Source organism: Accipiter gentilis, chromosome 33 (genome assembly GCF_929443795.1).
Source record: "Accipiter gentilis chromosome 33, bAccGen1.1, whole genome shotgun sequence".
Classification (NCBI taxonomy): domain Eukaryota; kingdom Metazoa; phylum Chordata; class Aves; order Accipitriformes; family Accipitridae; genus Astur; species Astur gentilis.
In genome coordinates, this window is record NC_064912.1 from 2,878,496 (window position 1) to 2,893,863 (window position 15,368).

Sequence of the window (15,368 nt, forward strand, 5' to 3'; positions counted from 1 at the left end):
AGAAAGCTCCTGTACAAGGTCTCCTGGAGGGATAAGGAGTCCTGTCTCGAGGCAGAATTGTGTGAGGGCCTCCTCCATTGCTCCCATATGTCACCCTGTCACTGGGCCGGAGACGGTGCTGGCTCTCCCAGGGTCTCATCCTGCCCCACGCAGCCATAACACGGTCCTGGGGCATCTACGGAGGGTGCTTCCAGCTATGTCCCCATCCCCAGACCCGGGTACCCTATGGCTTTGCCATGCTGCCCTGCAGACCACCCTGCATGAACCCATCTAATGTCAGTGGACTCGTCCAATTCAGCAGTGATGCTGAATTTGGGGGACAGCCCAGTGCTCCAGCATGCAGGTATGTGAGCTGGAGCTGCAATTCCCCAGAGAAAGACCACAAACCTCCCAGCATCGTCACCCAGCATGGTCCCCGCCGACCCCGCAGAGCCGAAAGGGCTCTGCGGGGTCGGCGGGGACTGTGCCGGGACCGAGGGCCCATCTGGAGGGGATTTGCTCGCTGGCCCTTTCAATGGGGACGTGAGGAACAAACCGTTCCTCTCCATATTGATGCATCTCAGGCAGGGTCTCCATAGCGACTGCAGCACTTGTGGTTCAGCTGGGGCCAGATCCTGACCCGTGGGGTGCTGCAGAGCCAGTTGTAGGCATGGGGAGGGTGACTGGGACAGCATCCAGGTCCAAATATCGCTGGGATGGATGTGGTGCTGGAGCCTGGTGCTCCATCCCTCAGGGCTGAGCTGCCCACCCTCAGGACAGCTGTGTCCCCCCCCATCCTTGCCCAGGGACAAACCCTCAGTGCTGCCCTGCATTTGAGGGAGATGCACAGGCATTTCCCATCGGCAGTTTTGCAGTCAGACCACGTGCATCTCCATCCTCCTCTTGGCTGTGATCCTGGCAGCCCATCGGCATGTGATGGCAATTTTAGCACCTCGATCTGTGCTCGGCCAGGCCCCAGCAGCTCTGCAAGAGACACAGCTGCTTGAAACACCTTCCCAGTTCCTCACGCAATGGGTAAGACCACGCGAGACCACCACCACCCTGATCTCCAACAGCTCCTGTCCTGCTGGGGTGGGTTTTGGGATGCTGGCTGTGCTGCATGGCTGCCACCAAGGAGATACAGTTGATAAATTTATATGTTAAAGGCAGGGCTCGCTGTTAGAGATGTGAAAATTGCCCCTGAATGCTCTAATGCATTGAAGTTGTTGGTGGCTTTTGGGCAACCTGAGAGCTGCAGGGGTGCTCAGGAAGAGGAGAGCATCCTCCACCAGTGTCACCATGGGCTAGATGCCGAACCAGACAACCATGCAGCGGTAAGTCCCTTTCTCCAAGGATTGTTACCAGGCTTACCAGCAAAAACGTATCCTGAAAGCAGGTTTCATTTTATCTAGCTGTTATTGACGGGGAAATTCATACGTGTGTATTATTGTAGACTTTGCTAATCATGCTGCTTTCCTTCCCATACAGAAGTAATTCGCAGAACAGAAATGCTAATCAACACATCCCAACTTGCAATTATTCAGCGAACTTCTCAGAAAAGCCTGCCAGACCATTACCAGGTAGAGAAATCCATCAGCATGTGAATGCCCACAAACCCACGTGAGGAGGGACGTTACTCATTGCAGCTGATCAATTCTCACCGCTTGCTGCTGGACTTGGGAGGCTGCTGTAAGCTCAGGTGCACCAAAGGCTTTTGTATATACTAAAAAGCAAAGTATTTTTGATATCAGCAGATGGTGCTATTAAAGATAGCTGCAAAAGTGCAGCCCCATGAGGTGCAGAGGCAGACCCGTGTAAGCATGGAGCCGCTTGCCCTGGGGTTTGCTCTTTTCAGAAGCTGCTGCCCGCATCCAAGCAAAAGCCGTTTCTTGCTTGAACATCTCTGATGCAGGAGAGAAATGACCCCGAGCTTTGCCCAGCCACAGAGTACTCCCTCTTTCTGCAGGGCAGTGGTTTGGGGTGAGTCTGACCTCTGATACAGAGCAGCAGCTTAATTACCTTCTAGGAGACAGCGACTCACTCCAGCCGGCGAGGGCATCACCATGGGGCTGGACCATCACACCTCACCTCTGGGAGATTTGCTGCTTTAGGGCTTATTCCTACAAAGACCATGAGAAATGTAATGTTTAATACTATATTATATGCTTGAGCATTTGCCTGATGGCTCCAGCCTTTGTTACAATGGGATTATAAAGAGATTGATAATATGTCAACCTGTCTGTAGCCAGAAATCGGCCAAACAACGCTGCCAGCCCACCAGTTAGGGGATTTTGTAGAGAATCATCTGCTTGGACATTTATTCCCAATAAATGCTGGTTTCAAGAAATCCTGGGGGACAAAGGACTCTGGAGGGACAGGGAGAGATGCTTTTTTAAGTGGAGCAGGAAGAAGCTTGCAAGTCACATCCTAAGAGATGACTTGGAGCGTGCCCCAATCCAGCACCTTGCAGAGGTCGTACAAGACCTGGAGCTCTGAGCTTGGCATTTTGCACAGCATTTCCACCCCATTTCCATCCCCTCAGGCAGCAACAGCCCAGGGATCCCACTCCATCCACACTGTTTCGCAGCAAAGGTCACTTCCAAGCTGGTGCTTCAGTGCTGTGTTGCCACATGCTTGTGATAAATGACTGTTCCCAGCTCGTAAAGGCACTATTGAATTTGGCACTTACTCAGAGAAACCCTCAGCAGATGCTGTCCTTCTAGAGAGCCCCTGGGTGTGCAGGTTGCCGGGTCTGTATTCAAAGGTGACCAAGTCTCTTTAGTTTCTGTTGTGTTTCTTGCCTTATTCAAGCAGGAAGGCTTAAACGATAAGATCAAGAACTTCTCTGAAAATCATCTATATTCACATCCTGCCCTGGAGCTGGACTCTTTGTACCCGTCCTCTGCTGAAGGGCACGGCTTGCCCTCTTCCATATGTAAAGCCTTGGCAGGCAGCGCAGGCAGCGCAGCATCCGTATTCCACGTCAGGGCTGCTATACCCCTGGCATCAGGAATTCAAGGAGCAGATATGAGGCTGCATCTTTTATTTCCTTCCTACCTATTAGGAGTCTGGTTGCAACTTCTTCTATTACCACCTTTTTAAGGGAATTGCGCCTGATCTATCACTTGCCTGTCTTCTCTTTCTGGCTGGACTCGTGGTGTAGCCACATCCAGGGGAAGCAGCATCTCCTTTTCACCCACCGGCAGCGTGGAAATAAGGGCGGTTGACGCCTTCCTGAGTGGGTGCAATGTGTGAGGGGCTGGGGCTGGAGCTGTGCTTTGCTCTGCACCCAGCTGCATTTACAGTCCTGGGGGTAGAAATGCAGATGACTTTCCAAAGGTGAAACACAGCCCTGAAGGTGACTTTGGAAAAATCCCTTTGGAAAAAAAAAATAATCCCTTTGCCTCCCAACTTTGAGCAAGGGGCAGCATTTTTTGTCATCCTCAGGGCACAGGTATGGCCTCTCCCCACGTGCCTTGTGGACAGGGTACAGCTGCTTGCCAGAAACAGAAGGGACATGAGCAGTTTTCCAGGCTGGCAGTGACAGGAATAAAAGATTAAATGCTGGCTGCTGCAGGTGCGGTTTGCTGGGGCTGTGTCCCACCAGCTAAACCCCAGCTGGGCAGCTACAGGTGGGTTTGGAGCAGGACTGTCCCCCCTGCCAGCACGTCCTGCCCGGTTCTTTTGCTCGCCGTTTATCACCAAGCGTGAGCCAAGGCATCCCTGCACCCCTCCGCTTGCCCTCCCCATCGGCCACGAGCGATGGCTGGAGGGGTTCAGCCTGGCTGGAGGAGAGCAGGCAGGGTAGTGATGCTCCTGTACAGATGTCCTGCACCAAAGCCACTTCTTTTATTGACGGCTGGACCTGACCTCTGAAAACCTCTTCCTCCGTCATGCCTGGATTTGCCGAGTCTCCACGGTCTGCAGAAACAGCAGGCTCCCCATAGTCGCGCTCCTCTCGAGAGGCTTCACGTGCCTTCATGGCCAAATTGCAAAGAGTTCCAGCACCAGCAGAGCCTAAGGCTGTTGTCTGAAACATCGGAAACAACTTGGCTCTGGGGAACCTCTCCCTGAGTTTCATCTTTGCTCCACCAAAACGCAGGGAAGGTGAACCCAGAAGTTTTCTCTTGAGGAACCAACTTTAAATCGAAGGCAAATTCTTCAGCCAGTGCATGAAAATGTGTTTCAGAGTAGCTGAGATGATGTGGATGAAGTGGAAACGGTGGCGGCTGGCCTCCCTCTGATCACATCTCTCCCAGATCATCTCCTCCGACCAGCAGCTTGGATTGGTTTCTGATCTCTCCATAGACCTGTGTTCGCATCATCATCATCATCTGGCTTTTTCTGATTTCTTTTTCCAGTTCCTGTTTATAAAGCTCATGTCCAGCCCCTAAAAAGGCAGCTGGTAACGCTGGATACCTGCGCTGCAGGGCAGTGGTGCTTGCTGCGGGAATACCCGCCTCTACAAGGATATCAGTAATAAATGGGTGATAGCAGTAATGTACTGGCACTTTTCTTTGAGACATACATGATTCAAAGCACTCTACAAATATTGTGCCTGTGTGGTTTTCTCCCAAACGTCTTAGCGCTCACCTTTTTTTATACTCCCAAATGATGTTATTTCACCTTTTCACCCAAACTGGGATGAAAATTGACAATTTCTGGCATTTCCCAACAGGGAGAAATACTGATTCAGGGCAGGTGCTGGCCCCGGTGAGACACCTTTCCCCCTCAGTTGTCAGAGCTGGGGACACCTGGGGACACGGCCCCATCCCACCCCACGTCCCCGGTGTCCCCTGGGAGCCCCTTGTCTACAGATGAGCCAGCACCCGTGATGTGTTTTGAAGACCAGCGGCCACCACAGTACCTGTGACAAATGGGGGCTTGGGGATGTGGAGGAGACAAAGCTGCGCTTCTCGCAGCGGTGGCTCTGGCCGGGACCGTCCCCTGCAGCCCCCGTGGGGCCTGGGCAATACCAATGACATGTGTCTTCAACCTCCATCCCTGCTGACCCCACTGCAGGTGAAACCGCTGCTAAATGTCGTTAAGTTTAATTGTCATGAAGCTGGGTAGGGTCTGGGCTAACCCCAGGTGTAATCTCTTAAGGACATCTTCAGCAGAGCCTTCCACTGACTATGTGCTTTGCAGGGATAAGGCAATGGTCAGGAGGTGGGCTGGGGGTCTTGCTTTCCAAAATGTTCAAGGGGAAGCTGAGTGGCCTGGAAGATCTCCTCCACTACTTCCTAAAATGCACGTTTGCTGTCGCTCTGAGGAATAAGTGCCTCAGTCCTGCCCGTGAAGGCATGTGGGCTGCTGCTGGCACCTGGCTCCCCCCAGCCTGGGGGGGTATCTCCAAAGCCCCTCTATGCAAGCAGAGGAGGAAAGGTGGGCACGCTGCACGGGCTGCTGCGGCAGGGTAACCTGTGCATGCCCCAAAAGTGGTGCTGTTCCTTAGCTCTTTTGAGGAAAGAGGTGTTTCCTATAGCTTTGACATCCTATTTTGCAAAACAGAGACAAGTAACCAAGGGCTTAAGAAGCTGCTGTCTGTTGCAATGTGGTCTGGGTCCTTCCCAGCCTTCCAGCGGTCCCAAATGTTAGATGTTTGCCACCTTATGGTATTGTGTGATGGAAGAAAATGTTTTCTGTATGACTCTGTTATGCTCAGCAAAGTGTTCAAATCACTTGGACCTGCAGGGTGAGAGGCAAGCTCTGCATTTCCTCCTTGCCAGTAGATCTGAAAGGGCTTCAAAAAACTACTGCAAGGCTGCCAACCCCACTTGTGATATGTAAGATAGCTTACAGCTGGGGAAACAGAGGCACTGAGCCTGTAGAAGATGTGTTGTGTTATGGGGCAGCTCACTTGAGGTGGGGCTGATGGACCCTGGAATCCCAACTACTGCTCGAGATGTTGGGATGCATCTCCTCCAGCATCCTGACCAAAGCCCGCTGGTTTCTAAGGCTGCAGCCCGCCGGGCATGGTGCTATATTGCTGTTTAACTTCAGCTTGCTGGGAAAACTCCCTCTTCCTCCTCACTTTCAGGAAAACGAAGAAAGCAAGAGACTTGCTGGTTTCTTAGCAGTTCCTTGCAAGTGTTACTGCATAAGCTTCCCAGTTAGCTGGTGGAGCGGGTGGATCCGAGGCTGGGCTGTACCCTGGGGTTAGTGGAGCCGCTGCTGTTGGCTGTGCTTCTCTACTCTTGCTGTCTACAAGGAGTTGGCTCTGCTCAAATACAGCTCTCCTGTGAGGCTTGAACACAAAGAGCCTGGGCGGCTCGGCACACGCTGTTGTTCTGGGCTCTTTGTGGCATTAGATATCTGTCTATGTACCAAATCTTCATAAAAATGTGGATTTGGGGGTTGTGTGTATCTAAAAGTATCAATAGATGTCACGAGCTGGGCTGAAAACAGCCCCTTGGATTTTTGTGTTAGCCAGGGTCGCTTGTGTGTGAATTTCCCTCTGATGATAGAAGGGCCAATTAATCAGTAGAAAAAGTGGAGGCTGTGTAGTCCCCCAGTTATTGCCCATTTCTGCTGTTGCAGGGAAGCTGTTTGGGACTGGCAGTATGGACTCCATGCCTTCCGCCTCTGCAATTTCCATCTTCAGGGAGCTTTGCTTTCCCATAGAAGAAAGGACAAGATTTTTAGCTCTCAGATACTGGCTGGGCTCCTTTCTGCTGGGCATCACCAGCACCAGGGGCTTGCATGACTCGCTCAGAGGGTTCTGCATGCAGTGGAGCACCCACGTGTAGTGATGGGGTATTAGCAAACCCATTTACTGATGGGGTGCAGGCAGGCATGACCCCAGACTCCTGCTCTGCAGCTTTCTCACCCTGGAGGCCATCCTCCCGTGATTCAATATGCCTTGGACTAGGTTTCGAGGGGTATTCACTTCTCTTTTAGTTAATGAAACTGAAGCTGGGTCCCGAGTTCACTGGCAACGTGATATATTTTTTGGACCTCCAGTAAAGAGAGATTTCTGGACGTACATGTCACCTCTGCTCATAAAGAGGCACAGATATCCTCATCTTGAGGTTTTTTTCTGATGTGACCAGAGATCTTCCAACAGCTTAACGGCCGATGAAGGCGCCCAGCATGTAGAGAAAACAATCTATCACTTGCCCAGGGAGCCAGAGATCCTCATTACCTAACTGAGGGGGGATAATAATTCCCCAAATCCTGTAATATCTGCAGTGCAATAGCTTTTGCTTCAACAGCAGAGAGGTTATAAGGTCTCCCTACATCCACCACCCACTCTAGACAGAGGCAGGTGACACAGCCGCAGCACAGACAGCTGCTGGGAGTGATGTTGAATTCATCTAGGAGCAATAGCTTCCTCTAAGCTCAATTTCACAGTTGAGTGTATTTCTGCAATAGAAAAAAGTAGTTACAAGAAAAGGGGTTCTTTCCAGATGAGGCGTGTCCCTGCTATTGCTCATCTTCTTGCGATCGTGCCTGGCTTGGTCCGGCTGGGGTTCCCGGCCGGGCGATGAAGCTGGATGCCGGGATCCCTTTGGCTTGTGGAGAGCTGGGATCCCACAGGAGGACTCGGCAGTGCCAGCCCCTCCCTGAGAACCGTCACCCACCCGTCTGCAGTTAATAGGGTTACTTGGGTCGCAAAAATCTTCTGCCACCCCAGCTGTGCCCAATGCCAGCCCAGTGGTCTCCCGCTTCCTCTTGCACCACTCTGGCTGTGCCCCATCCCCTGCCTGAAGCCCCTCCATCACTTCCACTCCAAACATTTCCTTGTTACAAACTTATTTTTAGATGTATTGAACATAAATCAGCTGCCCTCACCTTTTAACAGAGCAACACTTAATTCTGCTGCTGAGATCACAGGTTTCTGCCAGCACAGGGACATAAAATTGCTGGACTGGCTCAGCCCCAAGGTCTATTTATCCAAGACCCCAACTCCCTCTGTGAGCTGGGACTCATGGAGAGGCTGTCTCAGCCGTTGATGGTTTAACACCAAAGCAGAGCTGGGAACAGAAGACAAACCCCAGCTCCTAGCGCTTCAGGATTTTCATTGCAGTTTGATAATCCAAAAGGTTTTTAAGCAAGCTGTTTCTCCTTCTGGCAGCATAAAAGGTTGTATGCTGAAGCAGCTGCTTGCTGTTTAAATGCTAATATTATTTCTGTGTTTCCCTTTTGAGCTCTTTCTCTCTCCTTTTCAGAGGACAGGGCTCCATTCCCATCCCACCGGGGCCATTGGCAGGGCTCCTGTTGCTGGCTGAGCAGTCAATGGGCTCTCTGTCCTGTGGCTTCCCTGGCCGTGATGGTCCCGAAGCCCACCCGAGGCTGCGTGGTGGGGGCTGAGGGCACAGACCTCCACAATCCCACCAGCCGCTGCCAGAAAGCAGCACCCTGATAGCGACAGGGGAGAATGGAAAGCCACGCTTGGGATGGCAAAAACTGGGCAAAGGTGGCACCTCCACAGGTAAGGAGTATTTGGGATAATCCTGGAAGAGCTCTCATTTCCACTCATTTGTTTCCCTGGTTTTGATGGTAGCACCCAAATGATGACCGCAATTAGTTAAATAGTGTAGCTGAGCCAAGACCAGAGCCTGGAGCAGAGGACCTTGCCCAGGAGGGCTTGTTTCACCCTTACGCTGTGCAGGCCTTGTATTTCTCACCTGTGAAAGCAGCATTTTGCTTGGTGATCCTCATCAAAAAAGGGCAAACTGGGTAACTGGTGATAGTGTCCTTCCAAGCCTACTTTGGCTCCTTCTCCTCGTCACCTTAGCTGGTTGTTCTCCATACCGTTCCCTCCAAGTAGGTCAAGAGTCAAAATGTTGGTGTTGCAGAGAAACACACCAAAACATTTCATGAGAAAACAATGATTTTTGGATCCCTTTGCCTTGTAGCGAAGATGATCTGGACTTTCAGCTCCCAGGGACATAGGGAGTGCTGTGTTTTCTATCAATCAAGCTGTGCCATGCCATCTTAAACTGGACACCCAGAAACTCAGCAGATTCTGGGAAATCAGCACTCAGTGCTGGCTTCAGGTGGGCCAAATGGCACTCTGCTTTGGAGGGAGCTAATGGAGAGTGGAAATATAATCTTGTTTTTCACTGCATATAAATGAGGACCCAGTCTCTCCTCTCCTGACCTGTTGGACAAAGTCTGAGATAAATCTGGAAATCTACTTGCTTGGGGATGTTTTGTCTTCCTAAGTAGCTTCTCTTGCTTATCTGCTGAGTGATCAAACAGAGGCTGTTGATTTATTACCCCTTCTGCTTGATACATGGGCTGCTGCTTATCCTGGGTACCGCACTCCGCTCTCGCAGCTCTTCTCTAATGCCAGCACATTAAACAGGGAGGGAGCTGCTCTGCAATGTAATTACAGGGAACGTGACATTCCTGGATATTTTACTTCCCCAGACACAAAGACTCCACTCACTCACTCCCCCCCATCCAGTGGGATGGGGGAGAAAATCGGGAAAAAAGAAGTAAAACTCCTGGGTTGAGATAAGAACGGTTTAATAGAACTGAAAAGAAGAAAATAATAATGATAACACTAATAAAATGACAACAGCAATCATGAAAGGATTGGAACGTACAAATGATGCGCAGGGCAATTGCTCACCACCCGCCGACTCACACCCAGCTAGTCCCTGAGCAGTGATTCCCTGCCCCCACTTCCCAGTTCCTAAACTAGATGGGACGTCCCATGGTATGGAATACACCGTTGGCCAGTTTGGGTCAGGTGCCCTGGTTGTGTCCTGTGCCAACTTCTTGTGCCCTGGCTGGCCATGAGAAGCTGAAAAATCCTTGACTATAGTCTAAACAATACTGAGCAACAACTGAAAACATCAGTGTTATCAACATTCTTCGCATACTGAACTCAAAACACAGCACTGTACCAGCTACTAGGAAGACAGTTAACTCTATCCCAGCTGAAACCAGGACAGTATCCACCCCTTATTCTATACCATTGACGTCATGCTCAGTTCCCATACCTTTAGTTACATCCTGATCAATCATCAGCACAAATAGCACTTCACTTTCCACCAGCGATCCCCAGTCATTTCCCCTCCTCCCGGTAGCGCTTATCTTCCCTTCCTCACTTCTGGAGCGATGAGGTTAATGTTAAATAAAGTGAGAAGGAAGAATTCTGCTCATGAAACTCTCTTCCACGCCAACACCAAGGAGTCTGCAAGCTGAGTCCTCCCTCAGCAGCAAACAGAAACCTCGGATTGTGTGGATGGGGGCAGCAAATGTTGCAGCCCAGGGTTGAAAACAGACTTTAGGCAAAAAATTAATCTGTCCAAGCTGGGTAATGGGGGAGGCTCTGATTAAAAGAGCAAAAATTGATGCCCAACTTGCAAGTAAAAGCAGAAAGTGGATGCAAAAAACTGAACACGAAGTGTCTGTATGACACTTCCATACACCAGCCAAATGAAAACCTCATCATTTCCTACCATGCCTTTTTTTTTTTTTTTTTTCCACCAGTCCCTCTCTGAGAAAATTACTCTGGCAGATTCCCTTCCCAGTCTCTCAAGCTATAAAGGGTCTATTTGTAAAGCTAATATCCTCCTGCAGCATTTATCTAACAGGTAAATTGGGAAACAACCCAGCAGAAAAAGGTTTTATTTTCTCCACCATCAAGATGACCACATTCTCACTTTTTTTTTCCACAGTGCTTGAAAGGTGACTTAGAGAACACTGAAGCATACAGCGACTTCACACAAAAGTCTCCTGGGATGTAAAAGAAGCTTAAGGCCTTTTTCCCAACAGGGAGGCCACGGATGAGTGTTTTGTTATTTTGTGTTTGAGGAATCTGAAGAATACCTGATCATCTCAATTTTATTTTTTTATTTCTGATTTTAAAAACATTAGAGATATCAGAGTAAAAATTACTTTCTTTCTCACTTGATCATATTTTCAACAGCATGTTATGTCCTAGCCCTGCCAAGAGCTACAGTCCTGCCATCCCTGGGATCAAGGACTGAATTTGCAGTGCGAGAATAACCAGGTAAGACAGCATCAGAAAAACAGCAGGAAAATCTTGGAGCTCTTTTTCTTTGCTTTGCAGGTCATTTTACAGAAGGGGACTGGGAAATGAAGGGACTAGGGTACTGCTGGAGGGAGATTTGACCACGCTGGGAGCTCCCATCTGCTGGCCAGACCTTCCTCCAGCACAGCTTCCCCTGGCCCCTGGGGCAGTGGTGCTGGGGGGGTGCTGTGCTCAGCCTGCCACAAGCTTGTTTTAGCTAGAAAAAGTTCTTTCTTGGTTTTAGACATGTGGATTTCTAGACAGATACCAGGGTGCAGTTTTGAATGAAACAGGGGTACGGGGTCTTCAAGTACCCCAGCAGGAACCGGTGCGCAGCCCGACCTAGGGAGAGCTGGGCAACCTCGTGCCTGTGACACTGGCTTGGGGACAAAGCCCGGTCTCAGAAAAGCCTGGTTATCTGCCCTGTTGTGTGGTCCTGTTAGAAACTGAGTGATTCTGCATCGTTGAGGGCAAAATCAAACGTAGCTGCTCTCCTAACGCACTGGAAACTAGGTGGTGGGACAGGGGGAAGAATGGCAGCTTATTTGCGACGTGACTACAGCAGAGCCGTGGCTGGAGGCATGGGGCAGAAGCAGGGGGACAGATGAGTGTCCGAGCATGTGACATGGATGCAGTTTTCCTCCTGCTCCTGTAGTTCAGTCTGTCCCTGGGAAGGTGTTTGTGGCCGCAGTGGCCATACCACTACCCCCCCTCGCACTCCCTCTTCCCAAACTCCCCACCAGCATGGCTCACCTGGCTGCTATGCAGTTTCTTTCTGAAATTTAAGTCATGAAGAAAATCTTCTTTCCAATTAAGTGGCAGAGGCACCACAGCTGCTCCTTGGAGCTGTCTAAAAGCTGGAACAAGTCCTGTCTTCACAACTGGCCCATGGCACTTGTCCGCCTGCCACTTCCCTGAGCATGGACCCTTAGTGACCGTGGTCCAGGTCAGCCTGACCCCATGTAACTGTTTGCCCTGTGGGAGTAGCATGAAACAACAACTCTTCACAAAGCATAATTCCTTGTTACCAGAAGAAAAAATTGTTTTAGGCCAATCTGCCAGGTACTATAATGTAAGGATGTGAGAATTTGACTTAAAAACATGCAATGGCAATTTTAATGCCAAGCTCTGCCAGAAAAACAACCTGGGGAAAGAACAGCAGAACACTAAAAATATATATATTGCCACCCCCCCTGCCCTTCATCTGCACGAATACTGCAAAAAGAGTTCAGATGGCTGAAAAGGACTGACACAGAGAAAGATTAATAGAGCTGATTATATATATGTTGAGAACCTGACAGATATCGGGGGGGTTGTCCTGAAGGGATGGGGTCAGGCACAGCCTGAGACAAGGAGCCACTGCTGAAGGGTGCAGCCAGCGCTGCTGGGATGAGACAGGGAGAAATGAAAAAATGCTGGCTGAGGGCCAGGAAACTCTGACTGTGAGATCGATAACACTGTTTTAGATGTAGAGAGTGTTTGGTGAACACAGTGAGGAAAGGTGTCTCAACCAGCAAATCATTAGATTTGTTTTGCTGATCCTAAAATGGCAAAAATGAGGTGAAGTAGCAGAAAACATACATGGAGGTTGTATGTTTGAGCTCCATACGTGGAGGAGGGGATCCTGTATGGGCAGATGTGGCCAAACTGGTCTTTCTCCCCAGAAAGAGAGAAGAGTTTGTCTTATAGGCAGAGGAGGCTGGTGGGGTGCTACAAGGTCTGGCCATCCTTGCTGTTGAGATGGTTTCTCCTGCCCTGTCCTTCCCATCTCTCTTAGATTGCAGAGCTCATCTCCTACCTTGGTCTGGACACTGAGGCTCTCCCAGCACACAGAGAGGCTGTGCACTGCAAACTCGGGCACTAACCACACTTGCAGCAGCCAAAAGGGACTCGATGGCATGTAGTCCAGATCAATGATGTTCAGCTGTCCAGGTTAATGGTTTTTTTGGTGAAGTCTTTGATTAATGGATGCTCATGAGCCAAAGGATGACTCAACTTCAGTGTTGTGTTTGGGAATGGGTGGGAGCCAGAGAGAGGGGCTAAAAGGTGTTGGCAGAGTCCTGAAACCAGAACGGAGGCAGTAAATAGGATGGGATGATGCTAACAGTCTGGGGTGTGGAAGGGTTTGCCTGGTCCCACTCACAGCATGCATAGCACTTGTCAGCCCTAAAGTGATTTGAGGACCCCCAAAATTCACATGCACAGCGTATGAAACAGCCTGAAGAGGATATTATTTTCCATGAGGTGTTAAATAATAGCTGTTGCTTCTGTCATACCCAACTGCGTTTCAGAGCAAAGCTGTTCACAGCAGGGGCTGCTAATTCCTTATCACCAGTGGTTCAGGCTGCAAAGTGGGGTCGCCACCTTCTGCTCGAAACCAGCCTGAGTGGCAGTCAGTGCCACTGGATGTTTACATGCTGCTTGGATGGTGTTCACCACCCCAGGCTGGGTTCCTCCTACACCTCTGCTAGGCCCCCAGCAGCAGTTGTGGCTTCCTGCAGCCCTAAAGAAACGAATTTTCACTTAAATTAGAGATTTGGATGGAGACCAGGCACTGCAGATGTGCAATGAAGATATTACCATCTGTACTCAGAAGCCTGCAATTTCATCTGATAGCTCACCCATTGCCACAGAAACCTGCGCCAAAATTTTACATTTTCTTTTCCAACAAAATTTCCAGCTTTTGTAGTTATGAAGGGGGAAAAAACCCATCCCTCAAAAGTGTTAACTGGGCTGTGGAATGGGAAGCTCTTTCCATGGAGGGTAGCTCATGTATAGCGTATTTTCCTTTGGGTGTGGATTTCTGGAGAAAGGAAGGTGGCAGGGAGAAAGGCTTAGATCCTCGTGGATGTGGTGTGAGGTCCTGCCATGGTTATATGGCTGCAGTTTGCTCCTCTTTGGGCCCTCTTTAGTACAAAGCTACATCCATGCCATCTCCAGCAGCATACTCTAATATTAATACATAAATATTAATGATATTTATATAAAGTGAAGAGCTGAGGTAAACACTGACAATTTATTTCATTTATTTTACAGCTTTGTCTTTCCCCTACATATTTCATCCCACCTGCCTTTTGCCTGCTAGTCAACTTAACACAGCAGTAGAGCAGGGGAAGGTTTCCTTCCTTCTCTTGTCCCCCTGCTCAAGTTATTGGATTGCTGATACACTCTTGAACTAGTGAATTATTTAAGGTTTGCTATCTCATGGCTTTCTGGCATAAGAAACCCAGCCTCTAATCATGTGTCCTACTTTCTAATGTAATTACTTCATTTCAATAATTATTCTTTCTAGGATATTTTGCTATTTCCTTGTTTCTGATTACTTTTTCAATCATGTGGATAGGATACTGCTCAACATAGAGCCCATGTGTGCATGTCTTTTATATGCTTGGGCAGTTAGGACTGGAAAACTGTGGACTGCTCCGCAAAACGTCCTAAGATGTCCATAGATCAGCCTGACATCTAGATTATTTTCAACTCATTCTACCCCGCAATATTGATGACCCTGTCAGTAAGAGCTGCGGCTGCTCCGTCCAGTGTTTCTGCAGAGTCTCGTGGTTAGAGCTCCTGTTCCTTTAGGACATCTGAAACCACCAAGTGTTAGCGGAGAAGCTGTCATACTGTTCTTACTTGATGCATCAACATGAAAACTGTTGGTTATGTCTGTAGGGGCAAACTCAGGACACCAAGAGCTTTTAAGAAGTTTGTTATGAAACTGCTGACAGAATCAGTCAGTGTCAGTTGCAGGTAGGAGCTGAGAGGGCACAAGAAGCTGTGTTGGCTGGCCCGGGGACGCTGGTTTCCATGGGTGTCTCTTGGGATGGACAATGAATGCACAGGGGTCTGGCTCTGCCGCCGGGCAGCCACATGCAGTCTGGGCTGAGCCAAAGACCTCTTGTGCATTTCGGCAAGCACTCTGCGTACTGCAGTTGCTGTCTGCGTGGCTGTGGCACCCTGGATGCCCATCAGAAACGTGTGGCCATAGAGAGGGAGGTGTTCCCACCTGCCTTCCTGCTGGTCCTCGTCCTCTGCTCCCCCTCGAGCTCAGGCTCCCGTCCTCAGAGAGATCCAAGTCCTCCTCTGCAGAGCGGGTGGAAGGTGGATGCGCTGACTCGAACAGGATCGAGAGCTGGGGACGCAGCCCCCTGGGATGCGGCAGCGGTGGGTTTGCGTCCGCTCAGGCGAGGTGAGGACACGGGTTGTCACATCCCTGGTGACTGTTGTGCCATCCCGTGGGGGAGCACGGCCTTCTCCTCAAACCACAGCAGCCACGGTTTAACGTGCCACGGGTACTATTGGACCTTCTCTGAAAATAACTGATGATGGCTCTTCGCCCTCCCTCCCCACTCCCTGAATAACGCATTTAAGACAGCCTCAGCAAAGCTCCTGTCCTGCC